This window comes from Mobula birostris, chromosome 32 (genome assembly GCF_030028105.1).
Source record: "Mobula birostris isolate sMobBir1 chromosome 32, sMobBir1.hap1, whole genome shotgun sequence".
NCBI lineage: Eukaryota > Metazoa > Chordata > Chondrichthyes > Myliobatiformes > Myliobatidae > Mobula > Mobula birostris.
The window spans coordinates 18922418-18937160 of record NC_092401.1 but is presented as its reverse complement, the minus strand read 5'-3'; the positions used below and the strand labels follow the sequence as shown (position 1 = coordinate 18937160).

The window sequence follows — 14743 nt, the reverse complement described above, 5'->3', positions numbered from 1 at the left end:
AGAACATAGAGGAGTACAGCACAGTACAGGCCCTTTGGCCCTTGATATTGTACCGACTATTTAACCTACGCCAAGCTTAATCTACCCTAACCCCCTACATAGCTCTGCTATTTCCTTTCATCCGTGTCCCTATCCAACATTTTCGTAAATGTCACTAATGTATCTGCCCCTATTACCATCTCTGGCAAAGCACTTACCACTCTTCGTGTCAAAAGAGCTACCTCTAACGTTCCCCTACATTTTCCTCCAATCACCTTAAAAGTATGCTCTTTCATATTAGTCATTGCTGCCCTGGTAAAAAAAGGTGCTGGCTGTCACTCTGTCTATGTCTCTTGTAGTCTTGTACAACTCTATCAAGTTGCATTTCTAGAGCAAAAAGCCTCAGCCTGCTCAACCTTTCCTCATAAGGAGGCTTGTTAATTCAGGCAGCGCCCTGGTAAATCAAAATTAAAATCAAGTTTAATATCACCGGCATATGTCATGAAATTTGTTATCTTTGTGGCAGCAGTACAATACAATACATGATAATAGAGAGAAAAAAATAAGTAAGTCAATTATAATAAGTATATATACAATACGTATATTAAATTGTTAAATTAAAAATAGTGGAAAAAATACAAAAGAAAAGTAAAGTTGTGTTCATGGGTTCAATATTCAGTTAGGAATCAGATGGCAGAGGGGAAGAACACGATTACTTCCAGGACACCCTCAGTGCGATTTTGTTGCGGTACAGATCAACGGATATGATGAACTCTTCTCTGCACCCTCTCTGAAGCTTCCACATCTTCCCTAGAATGAGGTGACCAGAACTGAGTGCAATACTCCAAGTGTGGTCTAACAGTGGTTTTGTGGAACTGCAACATTACCTCACAGCTCTTGAATTCAATCCCCTGACTAATGAAGAGCAACACACCATACGCCTTCTTAGCAGCCCAATCAACTATGGACGTGGACCCCAAGATCCCTCTGTTGCTCCACACTGCTAAGAATCCTGCCATTAACCCAGTCTTCTGCCTTCAAGTTCAACCTTCCAAAGTGTATCACTTCACACTTCTCTGGTTTGAACTCCATTTGCCTCTTCTCGGCCCAGCTCTGCAACCTCATAACATCCCATTGTAACCTACGACAACCTTCTACACTATCCACGACACTACCATACTTTGTATCAGTTGAAAACCTACTAACCCACCCTAGGATCCTGCCATTCGTCCACACTGCTAAGAATAGCAGTTCTCACCAATGCCTTTGGGTAATATATAGTCCACAGTTAACATCATCAAAGCAGGTTGTTTGGTCCCAAACAGGTTGCTGTTTTTAGGAGCTTGTTGTGAAAGAACTAGCTGTCTCCTTTTCTAAATGAACTTAGTGACTACCAAAAATACCTTATTGATTGTTAAGTTCGGTGGGGCAAGGGGCAATTGTGAAACGTGCAAGTTTCAGATGCCCAGTGATGGTGGTCCATGTGTTTGCAACTTGTAAATTTTGTGGTTGGCTTGTGCGGACTGTTAACTTTCTCCCAGACACAGTCTTGGTTTTGTGTATTCTCGACATAAACACTATATCATCCAGGAAATGGACACATGGCGTTCTTTGAGTAACTGAATGATTTAATCACTGGTACTTTTGGAATTCAAGCCTAAAGCTTTCTCAAAATTGTTATTATACTTCCCACAACTGCAGTCTGAATTAAATTCACACCACCTACAGAAAGCCTGCACTCTGCACAGAGTTGAACGAGAATGAGAAAATGGGGCTTTTCATGGGAACTGGCAGTTTGAGGCCATTGGGCGTATCAAACAGACAGTGACGTCACAGTCATAGAGAGTGACATATGGTCAGAATGTTCTAACCAAAGAATTGTGAAAAGGGGGGAAGTGGGAAGTAAGAAGGCAGTAAGGAAGGAAATTTGAGATGACTGGCACAAACCTTGGTGCCACAGACCATAAGACCTTAAGATACTGTATAGAAGCAGAATTAGGGCACTTAGCCTATCACATCTGCTCTGCCATTCCATCGTAGCTAATTTATTATGCCCCTCAATGCTATTTTCCTGTCTTCTCCCTATAAACTATGACACCCTTAATAATTAAGACCTATTAATCTCCATTTTCAATATACCTAATGACTTGGCCTCCACAGCCATCTATGGCAACAGAATCCACAGATTCACCACCCTCTGCCTAAAGACATTCCTCCTCAACTTTGCTTGAAAAGGATGTCCTTGTATTCTGAGGCTGTTCCCTCTGGACCTGGACTCCCCACTATGCAGGAAACACCCTCTCCACATCCACTCTATCTCGGCCTTTCAGTACAGATGCCTCTGGCAATGTACTCCACAGATTCACCATCCTCTGGCTAAAGAAATTTTTCTTCATCTCTGTGATAAAGAGACACCCTTTTCTTCTGAGGCTGTGCCCTCTGGTCCTAGACTCCCTCATTATAGAAAACATCCTCTCCACTGCCACTCTAACTAGGCCTTTCAATGTTCGATAGATTTCAATGAGATTCTTCATCATTCTTCTGAACTCCAGAGAGGACAAGCCCCGAGCCAGCAAATGTTCATCCTACATTAACCCCTTCATTCCTGGGATCATTCTCATGAACCTTCTCTTGACCCTCTTCAATGCCAACCCACTCTATGGGGTGCAAAACTACTCACAAAGTGTGCTCTGACCAATGCCTTATAAAGCCCCAGCATTACAACTTTGCTTTTATAATTTAGCCTTGAAATGAATGGTAATAGAATGGATCAAGGCTTGGGCATGCGGGTAAATGGCAGACCAGTCAAAGACAGAGAGGGTAAAATGGGCAATAGTCAGAATTCAAAGAAATGGAAGTCACTTCAAGTTAGCACCAGCAGTGAAGAGAATGACCTTTGAACTACTAGATTGTGATGAAATTGTTTTCCTGGAAAGTGATTGCATTTGAGAAGGATATATTGCTGACACAGTGATGTGGCCAGTTCTTACTCTATAAATAAGCCACACATAGAAGCGTCATTTGCAAAATATATTTCAAAACACCAACTCACCTACGTGACTGGACAAAAGAAAAGCAAGACTTTAATGACTATAGTGTCTTTTGCATCTCTTTTGGATTGTGCAACAGCACCACAGATTCAGATTCAGTTATTTATAAGACCATAAGATATAGGAGCAGAAGGAGGCCATTCGGCCCTTCAAGTCTGCTCCGCCATTCAATCATGGGCTGATCCAATTCCTCCAGTCATCCCCACTCCCCTGCCCTCACCCCATACCCCTTGATGCCCTGGCTAATCAAGAACCTATCTATTTCTGCCTTAAATACACCCAATGACCTGGCCTCCACAGCCACCAGTGGCAACAAATTCCACAGATATACAACCCTCTGACTAAAGTAGTTTCTCCACATCTCAGTTCTAAATGGACGTCCTTCAATCCTGAAGTTATGCCCTCTTGTCCTAGAATCCCCTACCATGGGAAATAACTTTGCGATATCTAATCTGTTCAGGCCTTTTAACATTCGGAATGTTTCTATAAGATCCCCCCCTCATTCTCCTGAACTCCGGGGAACACAGCCCAAGAGCTGCCAGATGTTCCTCATACGGTAACCCTTTCATTCCTGGAATCATTCTTGTTAATCCTCTCTGAACCCTCTCCAATGTCAGTATATCCTTTCTAAAATAAGGAGCCCAAAACTGCACACAATACTCCAAGTATGGACTCACCAGTGCCTTATAGAGCCTCAACATCACATCACTGCTCTTATATTCTATACCTCTAGAAGTGAATGCCAACATTGCATTCACGTTCTTCACAACCAACTAAACCTGGAGGTTAACCTTTAGTGTATCTTGCACAAGGACTCCCAAGTCCCTTTGCATCTCTGCATTTTGAATTCTTTCCCCATCTAAATAATAGCCTGCCCGTTTATTTCTTCCACTAAAGTGCTTGAACATACACTTTCCAACATTGTACTTCATTTGCCGCTTCTTTGCCCATTGCCCTAAACTATCTAAGTCTCTCTGCAGGTTCTTTGTTTCCTCAGCACTACCCGCTCCTCCACCTATCTTTGTATCATCGGTAAATTTAGCCACAAATTCATTAATACCATAGTCCAAATCATTGACATACATCGTAAAAAGCAGCAGTCCCAACACCGACCACTGTGGAACTCCACTGGTAACCGGCAGCCATCCAGAGTAGGATCCCTTTATTCCCACTCTCTGTTTTCTGCCAACCAGCTGATGCTCCACCCATGCTTGTAACTTCCCCGTAGTTCCATGGGCTCTTATCTTGCTAAGCAGTCTCATGTGTGGCACCTTGTCAAAGGCCTTCTGAAAATCCAAATACACCATGTCTACTGAATCTCCTTTGTTTACCCTGCTTGTAACTTCCTCAAAGAATTGCAGTAGGCTTGTAAGACAGGATTTTCCTTTGGCCTATCTTGTCATGTGCCTCCAGGTACTCTGTAATCTCATCCTTAAAAATCGATTCCAACAACTTCCCAACCGTTGATGTCAGGCTAACAGGTCTATAGTTTCCTTTTTGCTGCCTCCCACCCTCCTGAAATAGCGGAGTAACATTGGCAATTTTCCAGTCATCCGGTACAATGCCAGAATCTATCGATTCTTGAAAGATCATCGTTAATTCCTGCGCAAACTCTACAGCTACATCCTTCAGACCCCGAGGGTGCATTCCATCAGGTCCAGGAGATTTATCCACCCTCAGACCATTAAGCTTCCTGAGCACCTTCTCAGTCATAATTTTCACTGCAGAAACTTCACTGTGAAGACTGATGCAAAATACACATTCAACTCCTCTGCCATCTCTGCATCTCTCATTACAATATCACCAGCATCATTTTGTATCACGTACATTGAAACGTACCGTGTAACGTGCCATCTGTGTTAACAACCAACACAGTCTAATAGTGCACTGGGGGCAGCCGGCAAGTATCAGCACACATTACAACGTTAACAAAGCATCTCCGCAATGTTCAGCAGAACAGCACAAGCAACAGCAACACAACAGCAGCAAAACAAACCCCTTCCTCTCTCCCAGCCACCCATCCGCTCACACACACAGTTCAGGCCACCACCCCCGTGAATGGCTACCTCCAGCCTCCAGCCTTCAGTGAACTCACAAATCGTAGACTTCTCCTGGTGGACTTGCAGACTCGCAGATAACAGGCTTTCAGCTTCTAAACACACTAACTTAGGGGCTTCAAACATTTGGCCTCAACATCCACGTTCACCAACTTCGGTCATCAACGTCTGGACTTTGATCTTCACTGTTGTCCCCAGGATATGCTGATCACAGGACCCTGAATTCTAGGCCTCAAACTCTGGACCCACATGGACATCCGACCCTGATGCCTCCTGCCATGGATCCCAGGATCCGCGGACGTGGGGATTCACCAGCCTGAATCCATGAGCGTGCCAATGTCAGCTATTTACCGTGAACGTTGTATACAGAGGGCCCAAAGCATTGTTGAGGATCCCTACCACCCATCCCACCATCTCTTTGACCCACGACCGTCAGGAAGGAGGTACAGGAGCATCAGGACTAGGACTGCCAGACTGGGTAACAGCTTCTTCCCTCAGGCTGTGAGATTAATGAACACCCTGACACCATTGAGGTCCTGTCACTGGGACAGCCAGCTGCTTATTGTTTACTGTACCGTTTAATGTTTACCTGTCCTGTGCACTTCATGTGTACTTTTGAAATACGAGGGGTGATTGATATGTTCGTGGCCTAAGGTAGAAGAAGTCTATTTTAGAAAACCTAGCACATTTATTTTTCAACATAGTCCCCTCCTACATTTACACACACAGTCCAGCAGTTGTCGAGCATACGCATCTTGGGCCTCCAGAAAGAGTCCACAGGTGGGTGATTGATAAGTTTGTGGCCTAAGGTAGAAGGAGATAAGTTATACAGCTCTTGTTACATGCACATGCAGTTCAACTCTTTGAGTGAAAATGCAGAAAGTTTGAAGTTAATAACTCATCTCCTTCTACCTTAGGCCACGAACTTATCAATCATCCCTGATGAGTTATTAACTTCAAACTTTCTGCGTAATCACTCAAAGAGTTGAACTGCATGTGCATGTAACAAGAGCTATATAACTCATCTCCTTCTGCTTTAGGCCACAAACTTATCAATCACCTCTCATGTATTTTATTACCTTACTTATGGTAATATTTTGTTTTATGTGTGTGATATATGTATTGTAGGTGTACTGTGGTCTGGAGGAACGTTGTTTCGATTGGTTGTATAAACATACCGTCAGGTGACAATAAACTTGAACCTGAAGTTAAGGGATAAACATTGGTAAAGAGAGTGTTGATGGTAACGCTCACAACACGCCGGAGGAAGTCAGCAGGTCGGAAAAGATCGCTCGACGTTTCGGGCCGGAACCCTTTGTCAGGACGGCGGTGCATGCACACAATGTATGTATATCTATTTCTCAAACGCACGCACTATCAGGCATATATCTGGACCATTGTTCACACTAAGGTAACTGAGGAATTTAAATTCAAATTAGTAGGGAAATCTGGAACATAAAATGTAAACTCCTCTCAGTAAGAGTAATCATGAATCAACAGGATTATTATAAAGCAAATACTGGCAGAAGCACACATACATGCACACAAAGTACACCAAATACAAACAGAGACAGACACACACACACACACGCACACGCACACACACACACACGCAAAGACAAATACTGAAACACACGTAAGTTAATATACAACTCCACACACATGAACACAAATAGGGGAACATGTATAAATGCATTTACACCTACACATACACACACAGACAAATACAGAAACACACATAAATTAATATACAACAACACACACAAAACACAAATACAGGAACATGTATAAATGCATACACATACACACACACACACACACACACGTACACACATACTTGCACTCACTCCTCACTCACACAAACACACACAAAATGCTGGAGGAACTCAGCAGGCCAGGCAGCATCTATGGAGAGGAATAGATGTTTGACACTTTGGGCCAACACCCTTCATCAGACAAGAAAGGAAGGGGGAAGATCGTCCAGAATACGAAGGTGTGGGAGGGGCTGCATACACACTTATAGGCGTATGCTAACACACAGTAACCACTTTACTAGGTACACCTGCTGATCAATACAAACACCTGTTCAGCCAATCATGTGGCAGCAATCAATCCATAAAAACATGCAGACCTAGTCAAGAGGTTCAGTTGTAACTTGGATTAAACATCAGAATGAGAAAGAGATGTGATCTAAATGACTGACTGTGAAATGATTGCTGGTGCCAGAAGGTGTGGTTTGACTGTCTCAGAAACTGCTGATCTCCTGGGATTTTCACCCACAACGGTTCTAGAGTTTGCAGAGAATGGTACAAAAAATATCCAGTGAGCGGTAGTTCTCTGGATATTAACGAGAGAGGTCAGAAGAGAATGACCAGACTGGAAGGAACTCAAATAACCATGCGTTACAACAGTGTGTGCAGAAGAGCATCTTTGAAAAGACTACACATTGAACCTTGAAGTGGATGGGCTACTGCAGCAGAAGACCATGAATCAAACACACAGTAGGTCAAGTGGACTAATTCTATTCCTTTGACTTATGGACTTATTACCCTTAGACTAGGTAGCTGAAAGAGGGCCTGATGATTCAACCAGACTGATTCCAGGAAGAGAGCCATGCTGGGGAAGGACAGTGGGTTCCCTTCTCTGATGTTATTGCAGGACAATTCAATGGTTTCATTGGCAGAAAAAGGATGTTCCTGCTGTCTGGGACTCTGGGAGGAGAGATCGCTGGGAAGAGCACACTTGGAGAGAGTCCAAATAGCACGGGATGGAGGAGAACAGGATACATGGAATATGACAGCGGAGTGACTGGATGGAAACTCCTGGACAGTAACAGAAAGTGAACATGGGTGGATGACTGGAAATCCAGACCAATCTTTGGAAAGGGAGCCAGGCGAGGCTTAGTGAGTTGATAAAAACTGAATTGAGAAAAATCCCAGTGACAGATTCAGTAAGTGAGATGGATGTCTGACACTGCTTTCAACCACCTACAAGGCCCCTAGAACAGTGGGAACGATGGTGCAAAACTGTTCCCCAGACAATGGCCCGAACTTCAGGTATGTTATTCACATTATTAAAACCACGGCTCGCAAGGACTGAGAACAGACAGTGTAATGGTTTGACTATGCATTCACACTCATTCTAAGGACAGATTGCATCGTTGCATTAGATTAGTTATAAAGAAACTCACAGTGAAGAGTTGTTTAGGCCACTCTCTCCCTTGCACTCTCACGGTCTGAGGTTAAAATTGTGAAAGCCTTCAATATTCAAATGAGATGCTGAAGTTATCGCCCCACATCCAAAGGATTTTTTTTATTTTCCTTTCTCCCATGGTCCACTCTCCTTTCCTATAAGATTCCTTCCTGAGGAAGGGTTTCTGCTCAAAATGGCAACTGTTTAGTCCTTTCCATAGATGCTGCCTGACCTGCAGAGTTCCTTGTTACCACACAAGTTTCCTCCAGGTGCTCTAGTTTCCCCCGACATTTCAAAGATGTACAAGTTAGGGTTAATAAACTATGGGCATGCTTTGCTGGCACTGGAAGCTTGGTGACACTCGTGGGCTGTCCAGCACAATCCTTACTGATTTGATTTGACACAAATGATGCAATTCACTGTATGTTTTGATATGTGACAAATAAAGCAAATCTATCTATCTATCTATCTATCTATCAATCGATCTATCTAACTTCACCCCACATCAGTCCACCAATCCTCTTTGTCTCCTGTATCACCACTCCCCCTCTCTTTATACCTGCCATTACCCCTCTTTACTCTCAATCCCGATGCAGGATTTTAACCTGAAACATTGATAATTCCTTTACCCTGCCTCCCCCACAGAAGCTGCTCCATCCACTATGTTCCTCATGCATATTGTTAACTGCATGTTGCAACACACACACACATACACAATCCTGGATGAGTTCACCAAGTCAGATAGCATCTTTGTAGTCCCTTGTGTCTTAATTCTGTAATCTTGCCCACCTTCCAAGTTTTCTGCATTTCTTCATCTCAAGATGTCCCTCCCCATTCTCTGTAGCAGCTCCTCTGGACCTCAGCTCTGAACGTACTTTGCTGAGCTCCTTCCTCTCTTTGACACCTGGCATAAAGTTAGCTTGTACCTTCTGCTTAACAATGTTAAATGTGTGAAAATCTTGAATATTCAAATAAAATGCTGATATTATAGTCCCACTTTCCATCCACACCCTAGGGAGTTTATTCAAAGCTCTTTTGTGCCTGTCCTACTTGGGACTACATGGGACACAAAATAAAAGGTTAGCTTTACTTGATGCATGTATATCGAAACATACAATGAAATGCATCTCTTTGTGTCAACAACCAACACAGTCAGAGGATTGTGCAGGGGCAGCCCGTAAGAGCTGGCACACTTCCTCTGCCAACGTAACATGCCCACGGTTCAGTCACCCTAACGCTAACCATAAATCTTTGGAATACGGGAGGAAATTGGAGCACCCAGAGGAAATGGGGAGAAAGTACAAGCTCCTTACAGACAGCACTGGGAATTGGTGATCCCTGGTGCAGTAAAGCGTTGTGTTAAAAATTATGCTACTGCGTTGAAGAACAAATGCTGCAGTAAATTATTGTTAATACATAATCTGACGTACGTTAAGGACACTTAGTAATCACAATAGCCCTTTGGGATTATACTGAGCTATTTCATCAGTACCAGCTCCCTGTATCCCCGCCATCATATTCTTGCAGACATGCCCATCGCTTCCCTTTGATTTGTTTGACACTTACCTCAACATGGATTAACTGATAACACCCTGTTAAAGTTGCAGAACATCTTTGGGATGTGGGAGGGAACTAGACCACTTTACATGGTCTCAGGGAAAGCATGCAAACTCCACACAGACAGTACCCAAGGCCAGGTTTGAACCTGGGACCCTGGAGCTGTGAGGCAGCTGTAAGAAATAGAAACCTAGTCTTTAGGACAGTCTAGGCACATACCTACTAAAGCGGCCACCTAATGCATGTTCATGGTCTACTCCTGCTGTCACTCATCCATTAGTTTCAGGAACTGTTGTTACCCCTCAACCTGGAACCAAAGGGGAGAACTTCACTCAAATTCACTTGCCCCATCACTGAAATGGTCCATATCCTACAGACTCACTTTCAAGCACTTTTCATCTCATGTTCTTGATACTTATTGCTTATTTATAAATTATTTTTATTTCTTTATTTTTGTATTTGCACACTGGTTGAATGCTGAAGTTGGTGTGATTTTCATTGATCCTATTATAGTTATTATTTTATTATGGATTTATTGAGTATGCCTGCAAGAAAATTAATTTCTGGGTTGTATATGGTGGTATATGCGCACTTTGATAGTAAATTCACTTTGACTTTTGAACTCGAGAGAATGCAGAACCATGAGTCACTGTTTAAAGTAAGGGATTATTCATTGAAAATAGTTAAAATGACATTTTATTTTTATTAAACTCTGTTCCTCAAAGGACTGTAGCAGTAGTGACTTTGGATAGTGTTAGAGAAAAGATAAATAAGTTATTGATAAGCAAGGGGATAAAAAGTTTATCACAGGGTAGCGAGGTGGGGATGGGTGTTGATGGTGTGTAGATTACAGGGAAGTGTCGGGGAATAGGGTGAATGGGGAATCTCTGAGAGATAGCGTCAATTTATGGGCTGAATGATCCCTACAAATTGTAGGAAAACAATGAGGAAATTTGGGTAGATAGAAATATCAGAAGAGCCAAAATGATGTTAAATTATGAGCTAGGACTGAAGGGCTGAGTGGCTTCCTCTTGTTTATATATTTATGGGCTCGGATATAAACAGGATTAGGTCTGTGAGTCTGATACTCATGTCTGATCATGTGACCCTATTGCCTAATAAGCCAAGTGGCTCTAAGTGGCTGAAAATCAACAACCGAGAATCCACGTTCCTTTTTAGGAAAGAATTCAAAAGAATAACAAATGTTTGAGAAGGGATATCTGTTCCTCTTTAATTGAGCCCATGCCCCTGAGTCAATTCCCTCCAGCCTGTTTTCTCACTCACTGTTCCTTCACACAATGATATTGGGTGTTAAATTGTACAGAAGTTGAGTGTGTTTGAAGAGATGTTGGTTGTCTAATAGAGGAAGCTCAGCAGAACATCCAAGTACCACAGAACCTAAAATATCTTCATGCCCAGCGGGTCAGGCAACACCTATGGAAGAGTACAGTCGATGTTTCATGCCGAGACCCTTCAACAGGACTGGAAGTTCCGGCCTGAAACGTCGATTGTACTTTTTTCCGTAGATGCTGCCAGGCCCTGTTGAGTTCCTTCCGCATTTCGGATTTCCAACATCTGCAGATTTTCTCTTGTTTGTGATATCTTCAAGCTCATCTTTCAACAGAATCACCCTATACATGCTTTAGCTCATCTGCTGTGAATATCTTGCCCGTGCTTTTGGTTTACCTCTTTCAAGACTCCACCTTCCCTTCAAAGATCCAAGGCTCTGCTCCCACGTGGGAGCTTCTTCTTCAGTGTTCCTTTGGGATAGAGGGTGACTCACTTCTACACCGGTTCTGTAGGTTTTGAGGTCAGTATTGAGGAACTTGACAGGGTAGGGTGGGAGGTGGTGAATTCTTTCAACCAGGATCCACATGTACGTTCAGGATCAGAATCAGGTTTGTTGTTTCTGTCTTATATGATGTGAAATTTGTTGTTTTGCAGCAGTGATACAGTGCAAATATATTAAATTACTATAAATTATGAAAGAAAGAAATATGAAAGAATTATGAAAGAAAGAAAGAAACAGAGGGAAGAAGTAGTTTCTGAATTGTTACCCCTCGTCCTGCTGACCCCCAATTAACTCTTGTTTTCCCAACCTGGTATTGCAGCCCTTCCATCTACCACAGAACCTCTTGTGATCACAGGACCTTGTTGGACGTTGTCAATGTGGAATGCTGCAGGTCTGATACACTGGTTGATTGGTGGGTGGCGTGGGAGCTGAGTGGCCTTGGTCGGGGTGAGGTCAAGGCCTCAGGCAGTGGTGTCGTCTGATAATTGCCACCCAGGAGAGCTGGTGCATTTCACCAGATTGCCGGAGGGCGTGTGGCGTTGCATCCATGTTAGAGTTGGTGCTGCCCCCAGTGTTTGCTCGTCAGAAGACAGGCCATATTGTGTTCAGCTGCAGACTGCTGCAACATTCATGGACTCGGGGACATGGATTAAATATTTTTTTTGTTTGACTGTATTTTACTGCTATCCTATATGTGCTATGTTTGCCTTGTGCTCTGTATGAATGTTGATACTGTTTTTGCACCTTGGTTCTGGAGTAACACTGATCCATTTGGTTGTATTCATTGGTGTTCATGTATGGCTGAATGACAAAAATGAACGAGCTTCAGCAACTGTCCTGTTGAGTTCTCAGAAACTCAGTGAGACCTCTGAACAGTCCAATAAGAATAGGACGGGCCTTGATTATAATGTAAAGGCTTTTAAGGAGCATGCTTAGTGGTCTCACCTTTTGAAACCTCAGTTAAAAAATATATGGAGGCAGATAGATGAAAATTTTAGCTTTTACTCATTGATTAACTGAGTTAGTAGTGGGTTGGATAATGAGTACTCCTCTCACTCCTTCTCTTCTCCTAACCCATCCTCATGACCTGCCCATCACCTCCCTCTGGTTCTTCACCTCCTGTCCTTTATTCAATGGGTCACTGTCCTTTCTTACCAGTTTCCTTCTTCTTCACCTCTTCTACTTATCACCTTCTTAGCTTCTTACTTCATCACCCCTCCCCCAACCGCCCACTTTCCCCTCACCTGATCTCACCTATCACCTGCCAACTTGTACTCCTTCCTCTCCACCGCCTTCTTATTTCAGCTTCTGCCTCTTCCTTTCCAGCCCTGATGAAAGGTCTCAGCCTGAAACGTCGACTGTTTGTCCCTCTCTGTAGGTGCTGCCTGACTTGCTGAATTCCTTGACCATCTTGTGTGCGTTGCTCAAGCTTTCCAGCGTCTGCAGAATCTCTTATGTCTCAGGAATCTCAGGTGTGTGGGTCTCGGCACAGATGTGATCTTCGTGTGCAAGGTTGGAGATCTGAAGAATCAGGTCAGAAGATCGCAGAAGCACAGAGAGAAGCTGACCACAGGTAAGTTGAGGCGAGCATGGGGGGCTGGGACTGATTCTTTTGAAAAAGGTGCTTGAAAGTATTTTTGTCTTCATGTTGATGCTCATTTCAACCTCCTGGACTAAAACCATTTCTACCCCCTCGCTCTCACTCCCCTTCCATTTGTTTGTTCCATGTAGCAACACCTGAAGACATCCTTGAAGAGACAACTGGAGAGAAAGTGGAGCCTTTGACTCAGTTAGACATCCGGATCACAATAAAGTTTAATATCAATGGCATATGTTGTGAAATTTATTGCCTTTGCATCAGCAGTACCATACAATACATAGTAACACAGAAAAAAACTGAATTAGAGTAAGTATATTAAATATTTAAATTAAATAAGTAGTGCAAGAATCAAAGTAAAAAAGTTAGTGTTCATGGGTTGAACATTCATTCAGAAATTGGATGGCAGAGGGGAGGAACCTGTTCCTGGTTCATTGAGTGTGTGCCTTCAGGCTGCTGTACTTACAACTTGATGTTAGCAATGAGAACAAGGCATGACCTGGGTGATGGGGTCCTTAATAGGAACAACAAGCACTTGGTCTTGTGCAGGTAAAGCCTCAGTCCTTTTTAGGAACTTTCCCTTTTGCAAAGAGGAGATCAGATAAATAAACCCCAGATCTTCTCCACAATTTCACATTTCAGGAGGGCTAGAATATGTACGCAAGGATGTAATGTTGAGAATTTATAAAGCACTGGTGAGGCCTCACTTGGAGTATTGTGAGCAGTTTTGGGCTCCTTATCTAAGAAAGGATGTGCTGACGTTGGAGAGGGTTCAAAGGAGGTTCATAAAAATGATTCCAGGATTGAAAGGCCTGTCCTATGAAGAGCGTTTGATGGCTCTAGGCCTGAAGAATGAGGGAGGGATGACCTCATTGAAATGCTTCGAATGTTGAAAAGTCTCAATAGAGTGGACGTGGAGAGGATGTTTCCTATGGTGGGGGAGTCTAAGACCAGAGGACACAGCCTTGGTATAGCGGGGTGTCCTTTTACAACAGAGATGAGGAGATGAGGAGGAGCATCTTTAGCCAGAGAGTGGTAAATCTGTGGTATTCTTTGCCACAGGTGACTGTGAAGGCCATCATTGAGTACATTTAAGGCAGAGGTTGTTAAGTTCTTGATTAGAGAAACACTTTCAGTACGCTGGATGAACTCAGCAAGTCGGGCAGCATCAGTTAGAAATGATGAGTCGATGTTTCGGGCCGGAACCCTTCGTCAGGACTGAAGAATGAAAGATGGGGAAGGATTTGAAGAATGCTTATAGCTTCAGTTGAAAGACCAGTAATTTGAAAGACAAAGGGGAAATTGATGTCATAGCCCTGAAAACAATGGGTGGTAAAAGAAGGAGGTGGAACCATGAGGGAGCTGGGGGAGGGGGTAGAGTGAAATAGGGATAGAGGAAGGGAGGGGGAGGGAATTACCGGAAGTTGGAGAATTCTGTGTTCATACCAGTGGGCTGGAGACTACCTAGACGGTATATGTGGTGTTGCTCCTCCGACCTGAGTTTAGTCTCATCATGGCA

At 43.3% G+C, this 14743-nt stretch overlaps 1 long non-coding RNA gene across 2 annotated transcripts in view; it reads left to right on the top strand.

Annotated features, from left to right (window-relative positions):
• Window positions 1-13441, top strand: part of LOC140191017 (uncharacterized) — a 65256-nt gene extending 51815 nt beyond the window's left edge. The window contains exons 3-5 of one of the 2 annotated variants that reach the window (XR_011883744.1): window positions 6215-6430; window positions 13006-13200; window positions 13359-13441. This is a non-coding gene — a long non-coding RNA (uncharacterized lncRNA). The remainder of the gene's footprint in view (window positions 1-6214; window positions 6431-13005; window positions 13201-13358) is intronic. The other variant, XR_011883745.1, reaches the window with a different exon arrangement.
• The last annotated feature ends 1302 nt before the right edge of the window (window positions 13442-14743 follow it).